The sequence below is a fragment of the Chaetodon auriga genome, chromosome 11 (assembly GCF_051107435.1).
Source record: "Chaetodon auriga isolate fChaAug3 chromosome 11, fChaAug3.hap1, whole genome shotgun sequence".
NCBI lineage: Eukaryota > Metazoa > Chordata > Actinopteri > Chaetodontiformes > Chaetodontidae > Chaetodon > Chaetodon auriga.
The window spans coordinates 2,913,044-2,929,246 of record NC_135084.1 but is presented as its reverse complement, the minus strand read 5'-3'; positions in this window follow the sequence as shown (position 1 = coordinate 2,929,246).

The window sequence follows — 16,203 nt, the reverse complement described above, 5'->3', positions numbered from 1 at the left end:
CGGTGGCGCAGCAGGTAGTGCGCGTGCCTCACAGCAAGAAGGTTGCTGGTTCGAACCCTGGGTCGGGCAGGGCCTTTCTGTGTGAAGTTTGCATGTTCTTCCCGTGCATGCGTGGGTTCTCTCCGGGCACTCCGGCTTCCTCCCACAGACCAAAAACATGCTTGTTAGGTTAATTGGTCTCTAAATTGTCCGTAGGTGTGAGTGTGTGAGTTGTCTGTCTGTCTGTGTGTGTATGTAGCCCTGCGATCGGCTGGCGACCGGTTCAGGGTGTACCCTGCCTCTTGCCCATTGCTAGCTGGGATAGGCTCCAGCCCCCCGCAACCCCGAAATGGGATGCGCGGGTAAAGAAGATGAATGAATGAATGAATGAATGTTGCCTGTCTTAGAATGTACAGCTTCTTTCTGAGCACTGAAAGAACAAACTGTGGAAGCTTTATATTATTATTGCATGATAACACTTATGATTAAATGACTATTTATCTTTTAAATCTTTTAAATGCTTCATGCTTCTTCAATGTGATGACCCCCATTGCTACATTTTTGTATCAGTTTATGAGTTAATATTATTAGGGGATGAATTCTGCTTCTGTTTTATGGATCTGGCAATGCATTTGATGACAGTGTGTTCAGTTGTTTTATTTACTCTCATGCTATATGTAAAGCTTTTTGTTTGTTATTCAGTTACTTATATGCCACTTATATGCCTGGGACAGAGGACAGAGAGGAAGAAGGCGACACTCAATCAGAACTAAAGCAATAAAGCTTCAGGTTCAGTCCATGGAAACCGACAAATCCAATCCACAATTAAATAATTCTTGGCAAACAATAGCCAGGTACAGCATCTCTGTACAACTGGTTTTGTTGCCATCTTGAGGTTACCAGGCTCCTGTATAGAAACCACAGTTGGTTTTGCCTGGTTTGGTAATGGTTTTGTATCACCAAGCCAGATGTGCTCTACAGAAGTAGTAGATGATTGGATAAACACTTCCAGCACATAACTCCCCATTTCTGTTTGTGCATGAAGATTTTTGAACTTTAGAAAGAGTCAGGCTAGGCCAGCTCTTCAGCTTCGCTAATCATTTCCTGAGTCCAGTTGTGTACTTAACGTACAGAGATAAAATTGGTGTCTCTCTGAAAATCATACCCTCAGAAAGAAAACAAGCAGGCATATTGTTGAACCAAAAAAATTGAACTACTCCTTTAGGACACTTTATGCTGTTTTTTTTTTTTCTTCTATTTCTCACCTGCACAATAATCTCTACTGAAACTAAGATTTTTCAAAACACTTTTTAGCCTTTTTATTTAATATGAAACTGAGCACAAACACTGTGACATTTACATGCCTCTCACCAAAAATAATCAGTACCAACTGTATTATGTCTCCTTGTAATGATCTGTAATCTGTCATCTTTGGTCCAATCTGTGTGAGAACGATTATTTCAAGTTTGTCAAAAGATTTTGTAATGCTGCAATATTACATTCTGGGAATTTAACCAAAAGTTCAAGGACTGTAAGTATAGCTACACTAAAATAAGGACAACTAGATGGTAAACAAGCAGTCTTGATAGAAAAACGTGAATTTATACACTTTCCTTTATTGGGCACACCAAGCTAAAACTAATGCAGTCTGATAAAACAACTTTATTTACTGCAGGACTGCATGATTTTTAGGTTGACCTAATAGACTGTATGTCAAGTTGATATTATTTACCTATCACTCAAAAAGGGTTAAACTCTATTCTGCAAATAAACGTCCATCTCTTCTCCTCCTGATCACAATGCAAAAGCATTTTATTTTATGCAGTTTATGTTTCGGAACTAACGCTCCAGTTAGTTAGCAGTGACAATGCCTTTCAAGTTGTTGGCCGTTAAGCATGAGTCATGTCAGCAGATGGAAGAACAGAGAGAGGGGTAGAGGGGGACAGCTGATGATATGGAAAGCACCCACAGGAGCATCAAAGCACTTCCTCCTTTCTTCTGAGGAAGGACACTCCAGCGACAGGCACAGGGGAGGCAGCAGTCACGCTGCTGGGAGCACGAGCAGACAGCTTCCTGCATGAACCTCGCAGGTCCTGAATGATGGCTGAGGCAGAACATCGATTGCCATGCACGAAAACTCTACCAGACCCTCTAGCTTGTGACTGTTTCCTCTTTGTCTTTAATTTCAGGGAATGACCCCTTTACCCAAGACATCTCACATCACAGGCTTGATGCCTGCCACGGAACCAGAGTTTGCAATTTTCTAAACATTAAAATAACACTGTTATTGGTTCAAAAATTGCAAGGTAAAAAGGAGTTTATTGTCATTCCTAGTAGACAAAGGGTACAGCAGAAACCTGGATCTGGACATCCAGAGGACCTCAGTACACCTGTGTTTTCGTTTAAAACTGTGCTATCAAAATTGCTGAGATAATTGACATCCTTAGGTGAGATGTTAAAATATGTATTAAAATACATGCATACGCCACAGGATGCTAATATTGTGTGTTGGATCCCTGGAGTGTTCTGGCGATCTCCCACAGTCTGTAGACATACAGCCTCTTACAAATGAATTGGACACCAACTTGTCTGTAGGTGTAATTGTCCTTGTGAGAGGTAGGTGATCTATATAAGTTCAAAAGCTCTTCCTATTTCAAGTGCCAAGTTGCACATGAGGTTCATGTACATGCATCAGATTATGATAACAATAAAAAGCATATTGTTACTGATGTTCTGACTTGAGACAGAGAGGAAGCTGAATTAGTTTCAAATGTTGAATCAATGAAAACTGAGCAGAGCTCCAATGGCACTCACAATTTCCAAATGCAAAGTCTCGTCCAGCTTTTGCTCTCATGCACACTTTTATAGACTCTCTATAAACATTAACAACCTATCAAAACTGTAATTGTATGGGTCAAATTTTGTTTCAGTGCTATTAGTCTGCTGTCTCTCAATAAATCCAAGTCCTGGATCAGTATCCAAACCAGAAAGCTCTGGAAACAAATTCCACCCAGAGGTCCCTTTGTTACAGTCGAACTGTCCTGCCAAATATCTATAAATATCCTGCTGAATGTTCAGGTTGCTGATTTGACACCAGGGCCTCCAGGTTTTATTTCGTGGTTCATTCATGATGTTGCAACCAAAGTGTATGTTATCTGGCAACAGTCCTCTCTCTGGGAAAATAAAAGACAATCTGGTTTATACCAGCTTAAAAAGTTATTTTGATGTCACAGCACATCCAGTTATTTCCGGCAGCTCCAGTCTAATGTTTTTGTGTTGGTCTCTCGTGCAGCACCATCTAAGTACTCTATAACATGTTACCACAAACTCTTCACAGGTGGAGTTTCGGAGATTTTTCCTTTAATGGTTTACGATCAAAGTATGTTCTTTATCCATTTTGATGAAGCATTCCTATGGTTTCCAAGACAGAGCCTTAGGTTGTATGGGACCTTAGAGATGAGGAAAATTCAATAGAACCTGCAACAGCTTGCGTCTTCCATCATAGCTCAGCCTGTGTAGACGAAATGGAGAAGTAACAGAATAGATCTGAGTCCACAGGACGTATCCGTGTTATCACTGCTGGACTACTGAGAAGTATATTTAACAGTCAGAGGAGATGAGGGGCTTTGACTGTTTTAATGTATGTCCCACAGTCAAGGATGTCCTCCCAGCTCCCCTGCACAGCAAGCAGCTGGTACAGTGTGCAGTGGTACAGGGTGTGGCTGCTCCACTCCTTATTGCTTTCTGGCCCCATCTCAAGAAGGCAAAGAGTTCTGCTGCTCTCGCATTCCCAGGTTGCCACGACAGGCTATTGCTCCATATGACGTCCAAGTCAAGATGAGAGTGGTGACTCTACTAGAGGACTGACAAAATAAATTCTACTCAAAGGTACAGGCAGAGTTGTGGTTTAGCAACAGGAAATTAGTGCGCTTGCACAGTGCTTTGTTGTTTCTACGTCATCCTACTGGAGCAGAGGTAGTTTCTTCTCTCAGAGCAAACCATCATACACCATCACCACCAAGTTACATAAAACAGATGTAAGGGGTCATCACTGACATCCAGAAGGCATCAGCACACCAGGCTGAGTCAATGAGATATTTAACATTTTTGGTAATTATCTCAAGTTGGGATCAATGGTTTCATCAGTGTGTGTGTGTGTGTGTGTGTGTGTGTGTGTGTGTGTGTGTGTGATGAAAAAAACTAAATGCTGTTTCCTTTCTTTTCATCTTTGTATTTGTAGCCACACCAGAAACATGGCTTTTGAAATGGTAATGTCATTTGGTCAGTGTACGACGTCGGTCCAGACTAAAATATCTGACCAATATTGAATGGATTGCTATGAAAAATGATTGAGGATGATGAATCAAACAGACTCTGGTGACCCTCTGATTTTTCATCTAGTGTGACCATGAAGTTGACATTTGTGGTTTTGAGTAAGATGTCCAGACGACTATTGGATGGACTGCCATGGTGCAGATGTTCATGTTGCCCTCAGGCTGAACTGTAATAACTTAAGTGATCCTCTGAGTTTTCATCTTGTGCCATCATCAGGTCAATGTTTTAATTTGTCCAACTCTGCTTTATGACCGTTACAGGAAAAACAAATTGACATTCCCATCAGCTCCAGCTCTACTGTAGATTGAGTGCTAATTAGCAGATGTTAACATGCCAACATGCTATACTACAATAGCAACAATGTTAGACATTAATTACCACACGTGGTGATGGCAATAAGGTGAGAATAGAGACTGATGATACGACCTGGGGGATTGCACCCCAGGAAGTACTCTTTCAAGAAACACGTGCTACAGACACAACGCAGACATGTTTCACTGAAAGGTTTCATTGAAATAATCAAAATGATCAAATAAAAATAGACAAGGGTTATAGCTGCTGGGGAGGAAAGAATATAACAGCCCAATGAAAGTTACTGCAACCAAGAATTGGAATAAAAATAGTACTTTATTACAATTATACTTTAAAAAAAGCAAAACTGGGGAAACTGAGCTGAGGCCATTTGTGGAGAGACAGACTAGACTGGGGGCTGCCCAGCTACAGCTTACATCTTGAGGTGCAACACAGCAATCCTCACTGCAAAAATGGTCTACATTTGTTTCCCAGGTGCTTTTACTTACATGCATTCAGTGTAGGGACCTCACGCTGGGTACCTATACTCCCAACATTATGGCACTCTGCTGCACTGAAAGAAGCAGAGCCAAAGCAGAAGAATCACAAACAAAAAAACCCCAGTTGGTTCAAAAATACAAGTAAAAATCATGACAAGCCAAACAAACCACAAGACCAAACAATATGGAGTAAAACAGGATTTAACAGGGAAAGTCACCATGCTGCATAGTAAAATTATAGATTTTGAGACTGCCACCCTACTCACCACCTCTGGTATGTCCCGGAAATTGTGCATTTATGTGTGCAAAAAACAATTTTTTGCGGCATGCACGGGTGGGTTGGGGGCCCCAGGGATTTCTTGCTTGGATCCCCAAGAGACCCTAGCAACGCCACTGACTGAGCACAGCAGAGCCAGAGAAGTCAGCACAGCCCAGCAGGTGCAAACAATATTTAGACTTTGTCCATCCACATTTTGTGGATCATATTAACATTACAAATTGCTGAGTGCAGAATGTGTCATTTAGAAAGAGAACCACTGTTACATTCTAGCTCAGCTTGTTGAATGCACAGTTAAAGTTAGACATTTTTCACAGTGATGACATGATGGCATATTTTTCTAATAGAAAAAGCAACAACTTTCTGTGTTTCTCCGCCATGTTATAGAAGCATGCATCATTTTCCCAAATGGGGTTTTCCTGAAACCTAGCCCTGGACACTGCTGGACACTCTGATCAGAGGACCAGTTGAGCAGCACCTTGCTGTCATTAACAAGACACTGTTCTATGGATCTGACTTTCTCTAGACAAACTATTGTCATGTGCTGATTTGTGCTCTCTTTAAGTCATGCTAATGAACTGAGGAAAAAGAGCACCTTCAAAGATCCAGCTTCTTCTGCAGTTTAGCAGTATGGTATGCCATCCACAGTTTGACTCATCATGGTTCCCTGAAAGGTGAAAACCAGTCATGGCTTCTACTTGAGTTGCAAATTTCTCCCCCACTTCAAAAGTTTTTAAGGTCATGACCCAGACCCTGTCTGCACCTACACCAGACACAATGACTACATATACAGAAAACTTTGTATATAGCCAATCAGTGACTGACAATGATACTAGCGAAGAGTTAAAAGAAGTAGAGTCTGCTCCAAAACACAGAATGAGCTATAGATATAGCAGCCCACATTAGCATTCTAGCTAATATCAGCTTCTTATCATCAAGCAAAGACATGCCTTGTGCACACTGGCTTGCTATCTGAATGCTGAAACAAACACCCAGCTGCAGTCAGTCTATAGGTTGGATACTGTGACTAATTAGCTTTACATATTGATGAGCTTAAAGCAGTGTGAATGAATTTATTGGCCACTTGCTGGCAGCTGCAATAAATCAATCAATCAATCAATCAATCAATCAATCAATCAATCAATCACTGAGCACTTACTTTCCTTTAGCTCTGTTTTGGTCCCCACCATCTCCTGACACAAACATCTGGCTGAAATGCTCCACTTGTTCACCAGCTAGTCTCTAATTATATCTGCTGTTTGGTGCTGGGCAGGTAGCATCAGAGCTTCTTCAGTAGAAACAGCTGTGTGGGGTCAGCAGTGATTAGAGCAGACAACTGCAAAGTTGCTTAAAGTTCTGTATACGTGTGTCACTAGCAACACCTTACTCATTACACATAGTCATGTGATCTGTTGTTAATATAAAGCTTTAAAAAACTGACTTGCAGATGTAGTAGACCTCAGCCTGTTTCAAGGTCTAACATCATGACCATCAGCAGACTAAGTGTGTGTGGTTGGATCTGGATCATCTTAGCTGTGCTGGTTCAGGTCCAGGTTCGGAGTAGGCCAAACCCCAGCTTCTAAATCAGTCCACTGACTAGGGTCTGAGCACGTAGTCTGCAGCCCGCGGGCATGACCAAACAAAAGTGGTTGCAAACCCCAGCGAGCAGAACCTGGTGCTGAAGCAGCACTTTTCATCGAGCCTCCAAAAATAAACCTCCTTCCAATGAGCTCACTCACCGTTGTGGTTCGCCTAATTAAACCATGCAGCCGTGGATTATTTAGAAATCCAATTCCTGCTTTGCAGGGAGCCCAGGAATATCATCTGCAGTAACTTCTCATTAATGATGGTAATGATATATGGTAGGCGGGTGGGGCTGTTTTCATTTTATTTTCCTTTGTGGGTTTGTTTCATAAATCTTGATTAACTTGGTTGGATTAAAGTTTGGGTTGCCTCTGTTCCCTTAAAGCTCACATCAAATGGGACACTTATCTACACAGGCCAAATACATAACAGTAGATTAATACTCTCAGATCAACAACAATGGACAACATGCAACAGTATACATACTGTAATAGGTCAAGGTCAAGGTCAATTTTATTTATATAGCACATTTAAAAACAACCAAAGTTGACCAAAATGCTTTACAGACTTCTGAGCACTGCAAGAAATACACACCTATAAAGACATTTTGGCCATTGCTTGACTGACAAACCCAATCTCCAGACAAGGAAGTTGATATCCCGCAAAATCCCGCATAACTTTTTTCACCATCTATTATACTTTCTTTTTTTTAATTCTTGCTTTCTACAATATTTGTACTTGGTAACTAAAGTAACGGACAGATTGCAGCAACTATACATTGTACATTCATCAATAATCATTCACTGTCACTATTTTTTTTTCTATTGTTTATTGTTTACTTTTTATTTTTGCACAATTTAACTTATTGTTTTTTTTTTGTTGTTTTTTTTTGTCTTTCGTACGTCCCTTTGTCTTTTTCTTATTGTATGTGCACACATATTTGGTCAATAAAGCCAATTCGGATTTGGATTCAGATGTAATTAAAGCAATTGTTCAATATTTTGGGAAGTAGGTTGACTGCTGTCTTGCTGAGAGTTAGATGATAAGATAATGCCACTCCCAAGTATGTGCAGTGAGTGTAAGGCTATAGCTGACAGCCTGTGAGCTTAGCATGAGTGGAAACAGGGGGGAAAGAGCTGACCTGGCTCTGTCCTGGGGTTAAAAAATCCACCCACCAGCATCACTAAAGATCACTAATTAATACTTGTTAGTTTAATTTCTGCAAAAAACGAAGTCTAAAGGCAAGTTGCAGTTTTACAGGCTTAATGACAATTTCCCTCAAACTGGTATGTTGGAAAACTGACCATCACAAGTCACAGTCATCGTTCGGATTTTAGGTCTTCACTTGCAGAATGGAAATAGTGCAAGTAATACAGATGGTGCAGCAAAGCTAATCCTCTAGTTTCTGAAGCAAAGCACAAAGAAACAAATGCATACATTTCTGTACAGTTATACCAGGCAAGCTAGCTAGGCTAGACTTAGCTTCACACTTACTGAGGCTAATTTTCAAACAGGCTTGTAACCAAAACAAGTCTTTACCGACATTAAAGTGATACAATAAATATACTTAACAATGACTAAGCAGCAACATTATGAAATACATTGGGAAAATCAAGTTATTGTGCCATATTAACCTTGCAACAGTAATATTACAACTTACATCGTCAGTGACTGCGGCATTGCTAACAACAGAAACAGCAGAGAAAAAAAAGAGGCAGAAACACACTTGTAATTTCAAAATAAAATTTCAAATAAGCATAAATAAACATCTAAATAAAAAAAAAATGTCTAAATATGAAGAATTTACAGCATAACAAAGTCAAATATCTAGTTTCTGTCAGGGATGGTACGTTCCAAAAGCAGACAAATTTTACTTTTAATTGTCTGCATATTAGCATCTTAAATTAGAATCACTTAGTATGCAGCACAGATTCTTTTAAATGCATGAAAATGAAACACACTTGATGACGCATGCATTATTATAGATGCATCAATATGCACTTCACTTTACTGAACACATACATTAATAGTAGGTAATAGGTAGTCATAATGTATCATAAGCCCCATCTCCATCATAAATTCAGTACTAACCAAAGTGCTACTGAGTAAACAGCCTTCATAATGACCAGTGATGAATGAAAATCCATCAGCCCAAGCAACAGCCATAGACCCAATAATCTGGTGAAATTATACTGTGGAAATAAGCAGTAAATCATATGTAACTAGGCAACTAACCTGTGTAATTCAATGATACACTTTGACAGCAGATGGATGATATACTAGGCACTCCGGTTTCAGTTTTTTCTCTGCAAATCAAGCTCCAGAGATCAGAAAGCGCCCATGTGCTTCTCCCACTGCCTGCGTCAGCGTGTTTTTTCTTTCTTCATTAAAGGGATCTTTACTCCACATCTGTGTATAACAACTCCCCACTTTCTACAGTAAAACCTCAGGCTGGCTGGTTCTAATTTGTCATTCCCTAAACGTTTATTAACCTTGCTAGCCTCAAAGTGGATCTGGTAGAACAACAGGGGGTAGGGAGTGGGAAGCAATGGGTTGCCGGAGGGAGGATGACACCCAGGCATCTTATAAGATCTTGGTGTCGTTTGCTATGCATATGGTTGTGCTTAGTGAGAGGGCCATATGTTTGCTGAGTCATCCTCAAGGATTAAGACAAGTTATATGCAGATTGTCATAGTGGTCAGCAGTTCAAGGGACAATCAATGATATGGCTTCTTTACATATAAAGGCAAATAGCTGGGATTACAAAAATATAGTAAACCCATGTAAAATGTAAAATGTGTGTAACAACAGGTGGTTGAAATGTTACACTTTGTGTATATCTTTACAGTTTGGCAGAAGCAGTGCATGGAGAATTGTCCTCCATCTTCCAATCTTCAGAAATTAATTTTCTATTTTTCTCTTTTGTCTATAGGATATACAGTATATCTGCTTGCCATAAAGCCAAATAAATCCAGCCAGACAGCAGCCAGCTACACACACACCGAACAACAGCCCACCTTAGCTTTCCTGTACTGTCTCTTTATCTAACTTAAACATAAATATGAGCATACATTCTGTCCTGCACCTTAGCTTGTTCAATGAGCAACCAAACAACCACTCACTGGGAAGAAGTGCTCTGCTAACATCAGTTTGAAACTACATAGCTCGTTAGCTGCTCAGCCACAGCACATTAAAAGCATGTAAACATTTTGTCTGCAAAGAGAGGACAAAATGTGGTTTCCGCTCGACTTGACTATAGTCTAGCTTGTCTTATCTTTTAGAGTTTAGCCTCCAGTAATTGACCAAATACAAAACCAAAGTTTTTTCAGAGTGCAAGAGAGCACAGCATTGTGAAATGTCACACTTTTGGACCGATATGTTGCTATCAAAAATATTGGGATCATATACAATAATCTAGTATCTTGCAAAGTTCGGGATGGTGGATGGATGTGTAGCATGTCACACCTGAATGTGAGGGACAGGAGTGTCCTGCCCCTGACCTCCAGTTAAGGCTGACTTTTTTTATTAACTCTAAAAAGGCTCTCCCCCTAACCTCAGTCAAGTGGTTTAGTTTCCCAACCACAGTTTAGTCACCATACCAGTAACCATTTAGTTAACCATCCATTAAAAGCCATGTGCCCATCTTTGGCGTTGAATTTTGCAGAATCATGCCATATCAATGTTCTGTCTGGCACAAGTGTTTTTTGTTTGTTTGTTTGTTTGTTTTGAGACATATGCCACATTTTGGTCAAATATCTTGTGGCTCCCTTGTGGTGGTCACAGTTCATATGATACACTGGGATCTAAAAGCACTTTTTCAACAACTAATGCAGCAGTGCAAGTTGACCAACAGAAAACACAATCTGTCTTTTGTCTTTTAATTGTTCGATTCTTTCATGTGTCTAATGGTTGTAATAGACTAAAAAGAAACAGCAAGAAAACAAATGCAATGAAAACCCACGTTATTTCTACAGTTTTCTTGTCATGGAAAATATCCTGAGCAGATTTAGAGTTTGCGTGACAGCTGCCCAACTCTGACAGGTGACCTCCATCAGAAGGATGTTGAGCTGAAAGGGGCAAGTGTCCAGCTCACAGAGAAGCTAAATGACCTGACCAGAACTGCATGAGAGCCTATAATTTATTTGATGAGGATGTCAGCAATACTTTAATATTCGAAAAGAAAATAACATGAAGGGTGGAGTGAGTGACTAATTATAGAAGAGTGAGAAAACCACACAAACCACCAGAGGCCTGGGGTGAGGACTTAGACTACTTAGACCCAATATGTTTCATGGACCAGCCTCACTTTGTGTCTTTGGAAACGGTTAAGGGTGTCTCCATGTTTTTCAGCTTTGAAGAGAGCAAGCAAGAACCAGACAGAAACATAGCTGCAAGAAGCAATATGGAGGCTGTTGGCTAAAGTCGTGAAGGGAGTGTTCTTTTAAATATTATCCTGTTCAAAATTCATTTTTACAGAGCTGAATCTGGAACAATTCAACCCTATAACCCTTCAAAGAATAGTTCAACAACTCTTTCAGAGAGTGACATGGCACTGAATGGTTTCTGAAATTCTGAGCAAACTGGGATGGGGAAATGTGTGTGTGTGTGTGTGTGTGTGTGTCAGGGCTCAATAGGGGCCAACAGCATATTTTTGACCCAGGCCTGCCTGTGTATGATGAAAATGTCTATACTATAGCAGATCCTTTAAAATTGCTGATAGTATTGATGCTGCACCCTAATTTCGCCTTTGAGGGTTAATAAAATATTGTCTTATCTTATCTTATATTATCTTGTCTTATCTGTAGTTGTGGAGACATTTCACTCCTTTTAACAAACTGTCAGTCTGAATCCGAAGAAAGAAAGAAAGATAGAAAGAAGAGTAGAAAATTAAGAGGTGGCAATAGGAACAAGTAAAATGATGTACTGTGGAACCCTGGAAAACAAGCCATGAGAAAAGAACCTCAGCATGCCCTCATTAAAGCCCATGCAGGCCTGGTGTGCCCCTTTGAACAAGTGTAGCCCGTGACTGCTCTACTGTATAATAACACAGCGCAGAGGGACAGAGGTTGTAATTTTGATATCCAAAAGCCACAGCTGCTTGATATTGTGGTAAAGGAGGAAAAGATGAAAAACCACATGAAGTTTTCTGGAAGGTGCCTTGTGTTTTGTGAATCCTTGAACTGTTCATCTCATTTGGTTTCACTGAAGCTAATTAAAGGCAAATCATTCAAAAGCAGCCTGCCTGGCTGTGGAAAAGCTGGGGACTGTTAGCCTTGCCAGTGTATTCACAGATGGAACTAGAAAGGTTGATCGCCTCCAGTTTGTGATCGTCACTCTGCTAACAGCTGCTACCACAGAAAAAATGGATTTGATGTATTTTAAAGATTTTATTTGCTTAAAAAAAAAGAAAAAAAAGGATCTGTGTAAATCTTTCATCTTATGCTGGCCTACAGTTTTTCATTTCAAAATGTTACGGGCTGCAAATAACCTAACTTGGATTGTTACAATGACAAATACAATCACATAACATGACGGTGATCACATGGTTTACCATATTCAACTTTTTGCGTACACATGACGGTGAGATTATTGACTAACATTAACTAATGCTCATTCACTTTATCCCTGCTTTCTGTCAACACAACACTGTTATGACTAGGAATGGTTTCTACAATCCAGCATTTTATTAACTTAATGTCAACATATTATACTGAGCATTTATTAATTGCTTTTTGTAAAAGAGGCAGCAAACTAAAGTACCTACCATTTTAAAATCACCAGACTTACTGATCAAGGTTGTAATTTAGTGTTACACTGGCTCTACTGTTAAGCCTCAACAAAATTAACTTACTTGAATTGTAAGTGGTCATTAGACCATCACATCAATGCCAAATTCTTTTCTTAGTTCTTCAGTATCAATTGGAGCAAAAAAGGGGAAACAAGCATTATTTCAGCATTTAGCAAAGGGAAGAAAATCAGGGCAAACCACAATTCAAATTTTTTAATGCAAAGTCTAATTCAATGACCTGCATGCATAAGCAGAGTCACGCACTTGAGCTCCTGCTTAGTAAAGCTTAGCCTCTGCTGCTCAAAATAGCTCTTGTTCAGTTGATTTAGAAGTTTAACCTCTTGCACTACCCTCAAGAAGAAACATCATGCATTCAGTAACTTTTTGTTTCTGTCATTAATGTTATGTGTGACGTTGGAAGAATGTCCAAATGTCTGGCATTGCCAGTTCCTACACTGGTAGGAACTGGCAATGCCAGCCTTAAAAATAAAGTTTTCAGTGATATATCTTGCAATGTTCATGGTGGTCCAGTCAAAGACAAATGATCAGTTAACCCCCTCTAATTCTCAATGTTCTGTAATGGACATAGAGCCAGGTGCAGACACATGTGTCCACTTTAAGAGGACAGGGTTCTTCAGGTGATTAGTTGTATTTTGCCTCCAGGGCTGTGAACATCCCTTTGACCTTTCCCTTATTTCTAAAAGCTTAAGACAGATTGCAGCAATTTCACGTTTGCTGCAATAAGACAACCTCACCGTTCCACCCAGGGCATCAGCATCATCCATTACATGTCCAATCTCCATGTGTAGCAGAGAAAAGGACAGTATTGTAAAAATCTCATTAACACTTTTAACTGTTCAACTATTAAATAAATAAACACCTCTGCGTGTTGTGCACAACTTGAAAAAAATTACTTTGTGTCTATGGTATCCCCTCATTCAGTGTCTATGAAACTTGAGTTTTCACTGCTGCTACTGTTAATGTTTGATGCAACTGTTGGTAAACGTTATTGCTGGTGTCAAATTCAAGTTAATTTGTCACATACTCAAGTTTACTGTACATTATGAGGTGAAATGTTTTTTGTGAGAAACAAAAAAAAAGAAATGTAAACAAATAGCAAAGTTACAAGAAAACTACAAGCTAGGCTGGTTTAGGAAACCCTTGTAGAAAGGCAGATGACAACGGAAGTCCAATATGTTTCAAACAAAGGTCCCAAATGTTATAGAAAATGTCAATTGAGGAGTGACGCACATAAGAGATTTATTGGGAATACACTCCAAGCAGTGTTCTTGATCCAAAAGAGCAAACTATTTTTCCTGGTGGCAAAAGGCAATAGATTGAATAGCCTCTTGTTTTTTTATTTGTAATATGACCATCTGTGCGACCAAGAAAGAGGCACATTGGACCTAACTCTATGGAACATCAAAAGTAATGTACAATACCAGACCAGTAGCTTTGTTTCTTGAGATAATTGAAATGGTCCACCCTCCTCACTGTGTTGATCTTGAGGGATTGTAGTTTCTCTCCTTCCGGTCCGCAGTCAGTTCTTTGGGTTTGCCAATATTCACTGAGAGGTGGTTGTCCTGACATGATGGTATCAGATTCTCCACCTCCTCCTAATAGGCCCTCTCATCATGTTTGGTGATCAGGGACATTAGAACTGTGTCATCAGCAAATGTTACGATGGTGTTGGAGTCCAGAGTTGCCACACAGTCATGTGTGTACAGGAAGCAGCTCCAGAACAGCACTCACAAAACTCACATAGCTTTGCAGTGCTCCTGTGCTGAGAGTGATGTTGAAAGAGGTGCCCATCCTCACTGCCCATGGTCTGCCTGTCAGAAAGTTGTTGTTGAAGATGGTTGTATTAACCAGCACTAGCTGGTCAGTGCAGACTGTGAGTTTGTGTTGTTGTTTGGTGGTAATAAGTGGTGTTAGCCTGGGTGGTTGGTGCAAAAAGGTCAATAAGCTGTGCCAAAAAACAAGATGTGAGAACAGTTTAACCAGAGATGGTAGGACAGCAGATTCATCTTGAAGATGATCGCTGTTGCTGTTGTTGGTAACAATTACTGCTGCTGCTGGTGCTGATGATAGCACTGCTACTACTGCTGCCCCTGCTGCAGCTATTGCTTCTACTTTTGCAAGTGACATGCACAAGAGACATACTGTACTCATGTTTCAGATGTGTATGTGAGATTTATTGCCATCGATGAATAACTCAATCAACACATCCACTGAGGAGACGCTGAAACAGTTTACCTCAGAGGATGGTGATCAACGATGGGTGGAGAAAGGGAGATTAAGACATATGGTCCTCCCATCCGCCTTATCCTTCTTTGTCTTACTTAGTAAGGGTGGATAATTGTAAACAGACAAATCCTGTCTCAAGAAAAGATGCACATACATCCTTAACCCTAACCCTAACCGCCACACACAACAGGAAAGTCAGGGTAGGAGTGGCTGAGGTCCATGTTTGCATTGGAGCTTCATGCTGCATCGCACAGTTTTCAACAGTAGATGTAATTTGTTAAGTTGGAACTGTAGGGGACAAGGTCCAGGACTACTGAGGAAACTGCATCTGGTGATGAAGACCTTCATGATAAATCCTATTGACCACCCCTGACTGGGCGGCACCAGCAGCCCTAAGTGAAATATCAAACAACAGTAACAACAGTCTCAGTCACAGATCAAAAGGTCATCGAAAAAATGTATTGTATTAACACAAAAGAACAATACACCTGTAAAACTCTTGAATATATAATGGTAAATATAAAAGATGAATCTAGAACAAAGGTTAGAATGCATCTTTTCAGTGCTGTGACTCTCCAATCATGGTCAATTGAGGAAGTAATGTCTTCAAGCAGAAAAGGTACATATATGAAAAGCCATGAAATCAAAATCAAAATCTTAAAGAATTAGGACATATTGAATACAGGGCTGTACTATAGCTCTTATAATTAGTTCAGAGATCAATGAAAGTCTGACAGACATTATAAGCTACGATGAAAGAGGTCGATGAAGATCAAATGAATGTGGTGAGGCTGAAGCATTTAACTGCACTGATTTGCGTGAAAACAAGTGGAAAACTCATTCTCAAGTCACTTTACAACTCCAATCTCTATCACAGCTGTTATAACACCAGGATTAGTCACATTTAATTTGAAAGAATCCCATGATTGCAATAAAAGTACCTTTCATTTGGAGGATAATTTTCAAACTGTGTTTTTTAGCTCAACGAATTGTAAAGCCAGCTGGCCACATTGTAATTACAAGGACTCACAGCACATGCAGTGTTTCCGGCCCATCAAGCCGTTGTCACAAACCTCTGCACATGACGTCCAAAGATGTGGTTGACAGACGTGGGGACATCTCTTGGTCTGACAACGATTACAGTGCAAAGGCACAAGACAGGAAATTCTTTATTAGCCTTTTAAAAGGCCTTCTGTGGTGGC